Source organism: Electrona antarctica (genome assembly GCF_951216825.1).
Source record: "Electrona antarctica genome assembly, chromosome: 18".
Lineage (NCBI taxonomy): Eukaryota > Metazoa > Chordata > Actinopteri > Myctophiformes > Myctophidae > Electrona > Electrona antarctica.
The window spans coordinates 41,296,210-41,310,550 of NC_136799.1; the positions used below are offsets into that span (position 1 = coordinate 41,296,210).

Below are 14,341 nucleotides of genomic sequence, written 5' to 3' on the forward strand. Positions count from 1 at the left end.
CTGGAAGTAAACGTACTCATTATGCACAATGTACCATTTCAAAAGTTTCCAAATGTTATGTGTAAAAATGCTTTGAAAGTAGCAGATCTACAAGCTGACAACGCGTCACTTCAATTCGTCCATCAATTGGTTTTGGTAATTCCCGTCCCCTTGGTGTCTCGCACACGCTGCCTCTGAATGCACAAAGTAAGTATCAAGTTATGTTCATTAGTTATTGTCTTTCTTGATTGTCGTCGCCCTCGCATTACCCGAGACAATAAAGGCAGGATATTAAACTTGACTTTTTGAGTCATTGTTTTAACGTCCCCCAGAAAGCCGAGTCTTCTATGACACATCAGTGCCAGTTATAGTTGAGAATGAGAAGCGTGGCAGGAGGTAGGAGTGAGGTGAAATGGCCTCACTCCTACCTCCTGCCACGCTTCTCATTTCATGTTTGTACAGACTTCAGAGACGTGATCAGACATCTGTCTGAGGTAAACAGGCTTGAACTCTAAAAAGAAAAACAAAGGCGTGTGAAATGTACTGTAAGTGCGCTATACGAAATGTTAAAGATGGAGTGCTGTGAGTTTTGTATTTTTTCCAGTTTCTCATGTGTTTATGAGGTGACAGTACTTCATTAGACCCCTTGGTGTGGCTGAAACCTTGACAGTCAAACGTGCCAATGAAAAAAACTGTGATATAGTGACATCACAATATCATCCCCTCCCCTAACCCCTCCCCCTTTATCATATCAAACAGCTGTGGGTGCGGCTTCAGTTCAGGTGGATCACCGCCCATCACCACCCACCAGGCAGACCAGGCATACTTAATGAACTGGTGGGCGTGTCGCCGTGTCCACATAAAAACGTAATTTTAACAAATACTGTACACTTTTTTTGAAAAAAAATCCTCCTCATATAATAATACTACCTGATGATCATGTTTTAGGGCGGAAATAAATGATGGCACTCCATCTTTAAGTCCGCTATACCAGTGTTTCCCTGACGTTTGAAGAACCACCAATTTAGAAGGCATTTGTCAAATCTGCCTCAGGTCTTAATGGGTTAAATAGCCACTAGGGCAAATTAAGTTTGGGTCCCGCAAGGAGACTACTAATCACTCTTTTGGGTCTCGTGCTGACACCTTTGGGAAACATTACAACAAATACTCATCACCAACGTTACTCCGACCCATCACTAACACTATCCCAAACCCTAACCTCAGTCTTAACCGGCCACGTAAGTCCACTAACCTATATCAGTCTTAAAGATGGAGTGCCGTGATCCCCCCCCCCAAAACATGATCATCAGGTACTATTCAGAAGTGTACAGAAAGTGTTAAAATTATGTTTTTATGTGGCCACCCCCACCAGTTCATTATGAACTAAAGCCGCACACACAGCTGTTATAAAAAAGGGGGATAACGGGGGAGGGGTGTGGTTAGAATTTCAACATTCTAACCACACCTGGGGGTCTATTAGAGTAATGTTAACTCCATCGACACATACAAAACAGAAAAGGTACAAATATCACGGCACTCCATCTATAACCAGCCACGTAGGTCGGACTAACGGGATGTCCCGAACTAAGCCGCCGCCACCACCACCCCAGCTGCAGATGTAACGCCCAGGATTCAAACTCTGGTCTCCCGTGTGAAAGTCCAACATCTTAACCACTAGACCAAAGGGATAGCCCCATGGACCGGGGGAGATATTAGACCTTTGAGGCCATCAGGCAAGGGCTCTGAGCCACTCTGCTACACAGACACGCTGCCAGGTCCAAACGTGTATACTGTCGTTGACGTCAAGCTCAAGCCCATCACGCAGCGGCGTGGGAGCAGCAACATGTCTCACATTAATCCTCTGTCCTCTGGGTGTCTTGCGAGGGGGTAAAGCTTGTTGCAATTCCCTTTCTTCATCAACGTCGTCAGCTCGGCTGTCACTGTCTCACTAACAGCCATGATGGAGAGCCAAATTGGTCCAATCATCACAGATAATGCGCTTAGATCAAGCTTGTGGGTATAAAGGAAGGGACTTTGGGATTCGGCACCCAGCACCCCCACCCCCCACCCCCACTTCAAAGGCTGTTAAATAGGCTATGCCTGAAGTCTCATTACTGCTAGTGGATGGGGCTGCAACTCCTTGCTTTTAGCCATTAATCAGTCTCAAAATGAAAGATTTCACAAGTGGGAAAAGAGAGAACCAACAAAGTTGTATAATTGACGTTGATCTTTTTGGCCTTTAATTTAGACAGTCCAGTTTAGTGGAGGTCTGCGAGAGACTCGAGCACTAAGATTGAACTCTGTCAGATATGGTCTGGCGCGCTGACCGTCGACACGTCCGGCATCACTTTAAAACAATTACAATTCTAATTATTTATTATTCTTTTGACAAATTTGTTGCAACCACAGGGCACCCGCACCACATTTTCTATTAAAAAATAATATTGGAGCTGGACCAGCAGGGTCAGCACATTACACAAACTAGTTACTGACTGATATAAAATTCATAATTATAGTTGATCATAAATGTCACCCCATTGCGCTCCATCTGTCATACACCGACATTATCCACAGCTTGCGGCAATGTAGCAGCGAGGCAAAAATATATTTAGATATCTTTCGACCAAATCTAATCATTATGTTGCATTTTAGAGAGACGACAGAGGTTGCACCAAACAAAAAATGCAGTCTTGAAATCAGCATATAGAGTTGCCAAACAAATAAGTAGAATTATTATAGAAGAAAATTACATATGTTGGTGACCTCATATGTCCTCCAGAAAAACACTATTTGCAAATTGAATTTAAATAGATAGATACAACTTGCTTGATCTTCTTGGGGAAATTCAAGCATTATCATTGTTATGAGTTGCCCATGTCTGTGTACTCCAAGTTGAGATACAGTGTACTTGATATGTATTGTGTACTGCCTGTACTGTAGCATACTTTATAGATAGGCTACGAGAGACATCTCAGCGGCAGCAAGGTCAGCCTTGCTGCAGTAGGTTCTTCTGTCTCATATCTTATTCTCACGTCATTATGATCCAGCACTATATACGTTTCCTGTTTGTGTAATAAACTTTGTGAACCTTAGCGTGATACTGTCTCGTGTCCGATAATTTGTTCTCCCGGGCCCGTCGCCGCAGTCGCCGTACCGAAGGAATACTTCAACTGGATTGTCACACACCACCCAGCCTGCACACACTACCTGTCTGTCAGAACCAGACGAGGGTCCAGTACTTAGAGATTACAACAATCATAGCCGGCAGTATAAGCATGTTAGATACAACAGGTAGGCCCACATGCAGGTACGAGTGGAGAGATGCAGCTATAGGCCTACTGTACTACAGTATAGAAGGTTTTTAAAAGAAATGTAAGCATGGGTGCTCGGCTGGTGCAGGGCGGGGTATAGTACCTACCTGTCCACCTTTGTGGAGGAGATTCCTCCTGTGCCTCACTCCATGGTTGTGCTGAAAAGCTGTTGGATACTCGCCCGCTGCAGGCCGACAGCTCCTGTGTGTACACTGTACACCCATGACAAAAATATGAAATCTCCATATTCTAACTTTTTGCGTGTCGTTTTGTTTTCGTAAATGAAATAAGGGCTTCTTGATCGTCCGGGTGTCACACGAAAGCATCAAAAGTAGCAGATCCACAAGCTGAGAGCTTGTCCATCTGCTACATTTGCTGTTTTCTTTTTTTTCTTTTTATCCCACGATTTTTGTAACCCATTTTTCACCTGTGTCAATTATCTAATCCTGGGCTCTACACACCCTCCGCCATCCTGGGGAGAGCAACGGACTTGAACTCATGCTTCCTTCATGCATGAGTGTCCAAGTCGCTCCTTTGCACCTGACAGGGGGGAGTTTCCCTGTTTGGACGTAGCGCGTGGAAGGAACACGTTATTCCAACCAGTTCCTTTCCCCTCCATCAGGCGCCCCAGCTGGCCAGGCAGTTTAGAGACCAGGATTACTGCATGTTTTTGTGAGGGTACCTACCCTAGGGGACACGGGGAGAACATGCAAACTCCACACAGAAAGGCCCTTTTGTCAACCCCACCTCGGGTATGGGCACTGATGACGAGGAGGAGAGGACACACCGCCAGCGCCTACAGCGTCCCGAGCGGGAATCGAACCCAGGACCTTCTAGCTGTGAGGTGACAGCACTACCGACTGTGCCAACCGTGCCCCTGCACGTGCACATTTGCTGTTCTTGAACAGTTTGACAGGTTTCCACCCGAGACTAAAATAAAATAAATTACTGAATAGTATACACACTCCCGTTTTGTACTAGAACTGACATCAGTAGCCCAAGAATGGTTTGATTGATTGAAGTATTTATTAACAGATTGGAGAATTACAGTACATTTCAAGCAGGTATGTTACCCATCGTGTTTTGTGCGTGTGGTGACAAAATACCATTATCATTCATGCTCCCATAGTGAGGTTGAATAACTTACCACCAAGGTCACCTTGGTGCTAATTTATTAAAACTCTCTATGGGAGCATATGATCCTGTGCACGGACTCTGTGTTTCTATTTTAGGTCTTCTGTCTAGCACCTGCGGGATTCGGGAATGTATTGTTTGCATGTGCGCGCGCTTTGTTAACTTCTCTCTCTACGTGACCCAAAACTATGACAACCAATAGCCACAATTTGCAACTCTAATTTATTTTTATAATGGGGTTAATCTAGAGTTGCAATACCCTCCATTGACTCCCCATTCATCCAAATTGCTTTTGCGATCTGCTTGTATTAAACAACATTAAACTCACCAACCTTGCAGCTGTATAGGGAAAGCTTGAATTATCCTCTTTCAATCTGCAAAGCATTTGTTTCATAAAAATCCACTGTAGACATGTTATGAGCTACTTTCTGTCAAGAAATTCTCTGCAGGTGATTCTTTTTCTAAGTGTTGGAGTTTGGAAGCACTCGTCGAAGTCACTGAACGGCCTTGCGTACCACCTGTTTCGCATTTGCACATAATGCAGGAGGCAGCAGCGCGACCCGTTAATAAAAACGAGTGCTTCCAAACTCCAACACAAGAATCACCTGCAGAGAATTTCTTGACAGAAAGTAGCTCATACCATGTCTACAGTGGATGTTTATGAAACAAATGCTTGGCAGATTGAAAGAGGATAATTCAAGCTTGGCGTAGAGCTGCAATATTGGTGAGTTTAATACAAGCAGATCGCAAAAAATTGGATGAATGGGGAATGGAGGGTATTGCAACTCTAGATTCGTCACAGATAAAACAATCTAGAGTTGCAAATTGCGGCAAGACAACCATTAGGAGCATGCACGTGTGATTAATGAGTTAATTGTTGTATTATTTGTCTGTTTTTAATTGTATTTCTATTGACCCGAGTCCACTACTAAAGATTTGATTGATTGATCGATTGATTTCATTAAAGGTCTTTATGTCCCCTAAAGTTACTCAATATCCCAACAAAAATGGAATCACTCTCACCCCCACTTCAGCTAGGCCTCGCCTGGACGATCCAAGAGATTCCATTGTTTCAACTTCTCTGTTTTAGTCAATATCCACCATGACAATCTTTTACTTTGGTGATGCATTATGATAATGCAACACTAGTACACTATTTCATGCTCTCATTGGGATTAAAAGGTAGGCTGCAAAGGGGTTTCATGGCCAAAATTGAAGATCTCCTCCAATCTGATCACTTCCTGGAACTTGTCCTTGTTACATCACTTACTGCTCTCAAACACTTGTTGCTTTCTGTGACAGCTCCCTCTATCTGCAGTCCTCCTCAACCCTGTAAAAGACTGAAGGGCCCGATTCACTAAGCCACCCATATTGTGAACGTACCAGCATGTACACAAATGTGTGTGATTTGTGTGAAAAGGTGTATGATTCACCAATCTATCTTTTCAGTGAATTTTACGGGAGGGCCGCATTTCTCACGGCTGCTCAGTGGCATGACTTATGGGACCAAAACTTGTCATTAGAATGCCTAATATTCTTCATTCAAAATCAATATAGTGCCAAACCCCAAATAAAATATGTATGTGTCCAGCATTTGTCAACACATTTAAAAACAATATATATGTCAACAATCTATTGATGGCCCAGGCGGTGGCGTAACCGTCTGGGCACCCGACTGGTAATCCAGTCGCAGTGTGCCGCGGGTTCGACTCCCGAGCCCGACACGGCCTTTACTGCATGTCTTCCCCCATCTCTCTCCCGTTTCCTGTCAGCCTATTGTCTGTCCCTTCAAAAACCAATAAAAGGCGTAAGCCGCAAAAAATATCTTTAAAAAAAAACAAAAAAACAATCTATTGATGCTTCTATGCATATTTAGACATGATGCAAATTCAACCACTTTATATTCATTTTCTGTCGACACACATTTAGAGATGAATTATTAGCTCCCTCTGCGTTTGCCATTTCTGCAAATGTGGCCACAGTTCTGCTATAGGGCTTCAAGTTTCATGCCATCTCCTTTTAATTTATAATATTGACCACATCATGTGATCCTACGAACGCAGTCTTACCATAGTTATATATGGATGAAATCTTGCCATGTCCATTTCCAATGTAGTGGGACAGTGGAGCTCACGACTAGTAAGAGGAGCCGGGGTGATCGTGCTTTTGTGACTGCGGGCCCCAGGGCAGGCTCTGGAATATGCTGCCCCTCCTTATTAGATCTGCCGAGACGATTGGGGCTTTTAAATCCCTCCTCAAAAATCATCTGTTCTCCCTCGCCTTATAATTGTCTCCACCAGGCCAAAGGCATGGGTAGAGAGTATGTTTTGCACTCCGTCCGTCCGTCCGTCCGTCCGTCTGTGTACAGCTAATCTCCGGCACCGTTAATGGTGTAAGAACAAATGGCACCCTTTTCACATTGGCCTATTATAGCGCCACCAGGAAGCCACAATCTGACCTGGCCTGGTGGAGATCTGTGCCCCGAGGGGCACTTTTTCTAGTTGTCTCTTTTTTCATTGCTTTATTGCTGTTGTTTTTTACCCTGTTCAGCACGTTGGTCAGCCTTGGCTGTTTAATGTGCTATACAAATAAAGTTACATTTCATTTCATTGAGTGCAGGATATGTTCATCCAAAGGACAGAATCCCCTCAGAAATCAATAAAGCTCTGATAAAATCAGATGAGTGATGAGTGAGTGAGTGAGCAATTGTTCAGTAGAAAAGGGCTTTTATAATATCCTTGCCAAGTTTTATTAGCCTTTGGTTGTGACTCGTGAGGATGAACTTTATAAATTAACTTATTTCTCATTACACGTGAGAGTAGGCCATTAAGGTTCAGTGGATCTATCGCAACTTTTTGCTGCTGCCTTTTATTGAGACGATTGATTAATTAATAATAATAATAATAATAATAATAACTTGGATTTATATAGCGCCTTTCAAGAAACCCAAGGACGCTTTACAAAACAAAAAACAAAACAAAACAAACAAACTAGTTGCCAAAAGCCAGAGTGAACTTGAAAGAGTCCAATGTAGGAGTCTGGCGAATCTCCAAGGGGAGAGAGTTCCAGAGGGCAGGGGCTGCCACATAGAAGGCTCTATCGCCGAGGGTCCACTGCGATGTAAAGTTCTCTAACACTCTTGTATTCTCTTTAAACTCTTTAATTTGTATTTAAATAATCCTTAAGTGTTTCTATGCCTTAATGCTTCTAACATTTTGTGTAAAACACTTTCAACTGCCTTGTTGACTTGTGTGACTTGAGGTCACAAAGAAGACACATTTAAAGACCAGAGGTGACCGAGCCTTTTCTGTCGTAGCCCCCACATTGTGGAATGAGCACCCCTCCCATGTCAAACTGGCCCCCACCATCAAGACTTTTAAATCTTGCCTTAAGACCCTCGTTTACACCTTGGCTTATAATTCCGTTGGAGTTTCTGTGGTCCCTATTTTAGGTTTGGCTTTGTTTGTTATGTGTTCTTTTTACTGCATGATCTTGCTGTTTCTGTTTCTGTGTTTTAGCTCAGTGTATTTATTCATTTATTTTATTGATTTTTTGAGTGGTGCTAGCCACTCCAATTACCAACTATGTGTGTCCGTCCGTCTGTCCGTCCGTCCCCAAGTATGTCCATATGAGTACGGAAATAGCGTTGCTTGACCACCAAGTGTCACTGTTGAGCGCGCACACACACACACACACACACACACACACACACACACACACACACACACACACACACACACACACACACACACACAGAGCAGTTCAAACGGATTCAGAGTCACCGTGCATGCGGTGACAGTGGGGTGTTATGTCTGCCGCACTGACCCCGCACTGTAGTAACGTGGGCAGAAGAGGAGGCAGCCGTGACGGAGCAACAAGCCAACCAATCAATATGAGCCAACGCAGCGGTCGTGTCAAATGAGAGTTTCGGAGAATAAAGAGTCCGAGGTGCGGGAAGACAAATAATGAGACCACAGTGACAGCCATGATATAATGGACAGAGCAGAGGTCAGAGATATGACTGATATGATAGGAGAGATATGAGAGATGTATAGTGTCCAGAGGTGGTCGAAAGGGTCAGGGAGATGGGAATGATGAGGGTGTTACTGGGGCTGTGTTGTTTGTCTGCAGCACTGGAAGAACAGGTAGGCTACTCCCATTTCTTTTTGAGTGGTGCAACCACTCCCATAGACAGCTGTGTGTGTCCCTGCCTGGGTCCCTGGGTCTGTCCGAGCCTGAAAATTGCGTTTGGTTGGTTTTCACCACCAAGTGTCACTGTCACTGCAGCCTAACACACACACACACACACACACACACACACACACACACACACACACACACACACACACCCTGGGCGCGTTCCTGGGGGTCTGGATGTTCCAGGGACCACCCGGGGAACCCCACACGGTAACTGTCATTTCTGGACCGTTTCGGACGCAGGGCGGCATGCTGGAATCGGGCCGGCACTCTGGGCGCGTTCCTGTGGGTCTGGAACTTCCGGGGACCCCCACACGAAGTTGCACCACTCACTTCACACGGGTGTGATTGTTTTTAAGTAAAAATACCACAACAATGTAGAAAGACTCTGTTATTACAGGTAAAGGCTATGTAGATAGATAGATAGATAGATAGATAGATAGATAGATAGATACTGTATAGATAGATAAATAGCAGATCTACAAGCTCATAGCGCAGCACTGAGTGCCGCGCTATGAACTTGTAGATAGATAGATAGATAGATAGATAGATAGATAGATAGATAGATACTTTATTGATCCCGAAGGAAATGTGTTTTGTCCAACAGCTCCAGTGTAAAACATACATACAGAATAAAAAGAGCATGATGAACATATCAAGAATGCATTACATCAGTAAATAGAATGCAGTAGAAAAAGGCAATAGCTAGAAGTTAAAAAAGGCACGAGTTAAAAGTACAACACCAAAAAAAGCAAAGCAAATACGTTAACTGACCAACCCCCTCCCTCCTCGTCTCCCCCCCCCACGGCCCCCATTGAGTCATTATATAGTCTAATGGCCCTTGGGATAAAGGAGTTCTTAAGTCTATCTGTGCTGCATGTCTGGGATAAAAACCTTTGCTCTTCTGAGAATAAAGTGCTGTGTGCAGTGGGTGACTAACATCGTCCAGGATGGCTAGTGTCTTGGCCAGAGTCCTCTTCTCTGCCATCACCGCCACAGAGTCTTGGACCCTGTCACCTTGCCTGCTCACTTAATCAGTCTGTCTAGTCTGGCTGTGTCCCTCTGTCTGGCGTTCCCTCCCCAACACACCACAGCATATAGAAAAGAACGCTGGAGACCACTGACTGATAAAACTGTATTCAGAATCAGAATCATCTATATCAGGGGTGGGCAACTTTGACGATGGAGAGGGCCACTATATTTCCACACTCACTCCCTAGGGCCATATATTACTGTCGTAGCAAAAATAGCCGATCTACAAGCTCAAAGCGCGTCGCGCTGCGACACGCTTTGAGCTTGTAGATCGGCTATTTTTGCTATTTTCAAATTTAATTAATTAATAATTTTTTTTGCTATTTTTGAATTGGAATACTGAAAATTAACATTTTTATGTAATTTCAAATGCCTTTAATTATACGTGTGTTGAAGCATTGAGCTACTAATTTAGACTGAAGTAATTAAAGCAGGTCATGTTTGCATGTTGTGGAATTGTAAACAGCTGAAACCAATATTATATCAGTATTCTGACATTAACCTGAGGGCCGCATTAAGTGAAGGTGGGGGCCGCATGTGGCCCCCGGGCCGCCAGTTGCCCACCCCTGATCTGTATCTTCGCATCACAGTTTTAACGTAAAACAGTGGGTGAAATTCGTTTTTGTGCATAGTTCCTAACGTGCTATTTTGTTTCGACGAAACAAAGAAACGGAAGAAGAGAGGGAGGGGAGAGATAGGAGATCAAGGCAAGAATGAACATTTTTGAAGCTTGTTCCACACACAGACAGCACACTTAGCTTATTTACCAGTAAGTGGTTTCCAGATATTTACAAGCTTGTTTCACAAACGGCACAACTTATCTTATAAGTTATAAGTATCTTATTGCCTGGCTGTACAGCCGTACAACCAAAGGGGTCTCTTTTCTACAAGACAAAATACACATAGTACCTATTCAAAGTTTTACTTGAATACTTGAGTAAAAGCACAAAAGTATGGGCATCATCAACAAAAATATACTTAAATACCAACGGTAAAAGTAATGACTACGCAGAACGTACCACGTTTTCAAATGCATATTAAAATGTATAAAAATCCCTTGAAGACAGAGACAGGCTCACAACGTTGTGAGCATTAGGATCAGCTATTTTCAAAATCGCCAAAGTATATACAGTTTAGGGGTGAAGTGGTTAATGTACATTTGGTAATAAGTAAATTAACCAGTAAGACGCCCTGAGGGCGAGAAGCGACCTCGCCCTAAGGGGAGTGCACGCATCCGCCTAGGTGACAGCAGACTGCTGGGCAAGCGCTGGCGCTTTCGCATGGGGGGGGTCAGATCAACATATGGAATGAATTCTGTACTGGCCATATATGGAGCGTGTCTTGAGTGTACAGAGTTTGATGAGGTAAGATCAACATATGGAATGAATTTTGTATTGGCCATATATGGAGCATGTCACGAGGCGTGACAGACGGACTGACTGACATGTTTTGCAAGTTTTCATAGTAAGCTGCGACCCACCGTCGCAATAATCCAGATCTACAAAAAGTAACTTGTTTCCAACGTTTGCCTCTGAGATGTAGTGGAGCAGAGGTAAAACTCCACCAAATTAAAAGTACCTCAAAATTGTAATAATGACTACTGGTCTACTGGAGCTACTTGTTGTCGTTGTGGAGTGGATACAGGGCTGCCAGTAGTTGAGTTGATGAAACACTCTGTTTATTAGAGGGAACAACAAGCATTCATCACTCAGAGACTCAGGGCCTTGGGACCTGCACCGTGCCAATCCAGGTTGCTCGATAAGAAGCCGCAAGCACGTCTGTCTGTTTATTCTGTCTGTGTGTAAGTGTTGCACGCTTGCTTGGGGATGTTTTTTTTGTTTTTTTTCATGGACCCCCAGTTTGACATGCATTAGTCTACGGACCCCCATTTAATGGCATTCCTATCTCTGGGACCCCCAATTTATATTGTAAAATCAATGTGAATTTAACTCTGAGTGTCTCGTTACACCGCATCTCCAGTAGATAAAGAGTGCTGGGTTGCGCCCCGAAAATAGCTGATCTACAAGCTCTCAACGCGTCTCAGCGCGACGCGTTGTGAGCTTGTAGATCTGCTATTTGTGTCCAAACGTGCCCTCTTACAGGATTTCAGCCCCTGCCTCTCTAACACTCTCCCTGAGTCACATGATCACACATCATTCTGGACATTTCAAATCAGAGAAAGATTATTTACAACTTTAAGTATTCCACTGAACATACTGACAGATTACATAACAAGTAAAAAATAATGTACTGCAAAAGCACAGTGTAAAACATAGGTCATTGTAAGTGCAATGATATTAAGACTCCCTGAGTCAATGCACTGAATGCACTATACTGAAACACAACACAGAAGATGAAATTCACAGCCTAGAATACTAAAAGCAAAGGAAGGCCATCGAGGGGAGGAAAAAAACCAACTAAACGTGTGACGAACTCAGACAGTGTGGTGGAGGTAATTAGGGTTATCCCGATCCGATCACATGATCGGAATTATAATCGGGCCGATCACGTTAAGTGATCGGAATCGGATCGGGAGTGAAATAACATGATCGGGAGTCGACATCCCATATCAATATTATATGCATATCATGATATTAGACTGGATATTGTCTGTGATTTTGGATATTGTACGATAGTAACATGTTCTATGTAACATGTTAAACTCCCTGTCGGTGAATTATCTCCCGACAATGACCACCTAGCCAGATATTATCCCGCTTATTACATGGCTACCTATTACATAAATTAATACAGTGACCCAAAACACAACAAAAAAAGTATTCCATAAGTTCGCGCTGGCTGCGTCTGCAGCTGCAGCAATGTCGGAAAACAAGGAAGTGAGTTGATCAAATAGAATCCATTTTCGGGTCCTGCTTCGTCTATTTCTCGCTCAAATGTTTTCAAAAACTTTTTTGAGAGCCATGTTTAGCTGTAAATGACATTGGGTGTCACGTGTGTGTGTGTGTGTGTGTGTGTGTGTGTGTGTGTGTGTGTGTGTGTGTGTGTGTGTGTATACATGGCTGTCATGTTGGAAACAGCAGTAAATCAAGCGGGGCGCAGCTGGTGCTCAGAGGGTTTGATTAGGCAGAGGTCTGTTATACAACGGAGCGGTCATTATGATGAGATAACTCACCGCTGAATTAAGCGATTGACAAATCAGAATCAAGCATTCAACCAAGCCATGTAATAAAAAATATATAAATATCGGATCGGAAATGTTGTATGGTGTAGTTAGCACAGAGAGGACCCCAGGAGACTAATAGCTCTTTCAAGTGTCTCTAATGGGGTTCGCTTAATAAACATAAGCATTAAGCGTACATGTGTACCACATGTGTGTATAATGGACTTACGACCACCACGTGGTAACCAGGTAATTAATCCTGGACTATAGTAATCAGTGGGATTCGGCTACAGGAGCATTTAAGAGTATATTAAAGAATTACGGGCCTGGGCCATGGCTCAGTGGTCCAGGCACCTTGGCTGGTAATCCAGTCTGGCAGTGTGCCGTGGGTTCGACTCCCAATCCCGACGGCCCTCACTGCATGTCTTCCCCCCATCTCTCTCCCCATTTCCTGTCAGCCTACTGTCTGTCCCTCCATGAAAAAAATATAAAATAAAGGCGAAAGCCACAAAAAAAAACATTAAAAAAAGAATTAGGGGGGGAGCCCCCACAATGTTTAGGTGCCCAGTCCACCTGCATTAATTTAATGGGAACAGTTGGTTAATAGTTACAAATGCCTCCCCGTAAAGAGTACCCTCTGAGATAACTTATATTGTGATTGGCTTCAATATTCCAGTACAACTGCTTTAACTTGATTACACTAAATAATTCATAAATGGCCATCTGTTATATTACTGTGTGGCATTTACTTCATTACAATCCAATCATGTGCTCGTACACTATTAGAGCGGAGTCGGTGAGAACACAGCTCGAGGGAGAGTGCACAGTTGAAACAATGCCAAATAGCAGTCACTGTGACAAACCACTGAGTCTTCAGACAAACAGATCAACACAAAAGAAAGAAACAGGTGGAGTCAACCGATAATTACAAATAGCTACAATTAACCTACAGTATAGTTCAAAGTACTTCCCAAGGCATGACAAGGGGTATCTGACGAAAGGAAGGGACATGATCCCGTGACTGGACGCCGGGGATGCGCCATGACGCGCCGCGCATCGGTGGCAAACCTCGCACCGGAAGTTCGATGAAATGCATGGCAGTGGATGGAGCCGGTTGGACCAGCTCATGAACAAACATTATGCCCTATATCTTGAGTGGTGCAACCACTCCCTTACAGAGCTATGTGTGTGGGTGGGTGGCTGGGTGGCCATGGGTGTCTGGGTATGAGCACGAAAACAGCATGGTGGTTTTTCATCACCTGTACGCAACCTAACGCACACACAAACACACACGCACGTATTACCTGTATATATGATGCTTTCGGGGGTGCCAGTACATTACAGTGATAGTACAGTACAGTACAGTACAGTACAGTACAGTAGAGGGTACAGTAGAGGGACCCCCACATGGTAACTCTGTCATTTCTCTACCATTTCGGACGCTGCGGCTCGCCGGAACTGGGCCGGCACCCTGGGTGCATTCCCAACTTGTAGGTAAGAGATGACCATATAAAAGAAGCTAGGGAAGAGAGGGAAATTAATCAATTGTAGTTAAAGAATTAATCGG

The 14,341-nt window shown here is 43.8% G+C and overlaps 1 long non-coding RNA gene across 1 annotated transcript in view; it reads right to left on the reverse strand.

Annotated features, from left to right (window-relative positions):
• LOC306942386 overlaps window positions 1–5,612 on the reverse strand; it is a 40,787-nt gene extending 35,175 nt beyond the window's left edge. The window contains exons 1-2 of the long non-coding RNA XR_013792285.1: window positions 5,448–5,612; window positions 3,398–3,502 (exon numbers count right to left, since the gene is read on the reverse strand). This is a non-coding gene — a long non-coding RNA (uncharacterized lncRNA). The remainder of the gene's footprint in view (window positions 1–3,397; window positions 3,503–5,447) is intronic.
• Between the last annotated feature and the right edge of the window lie 8,729 nt (window positions 5,613–14,341).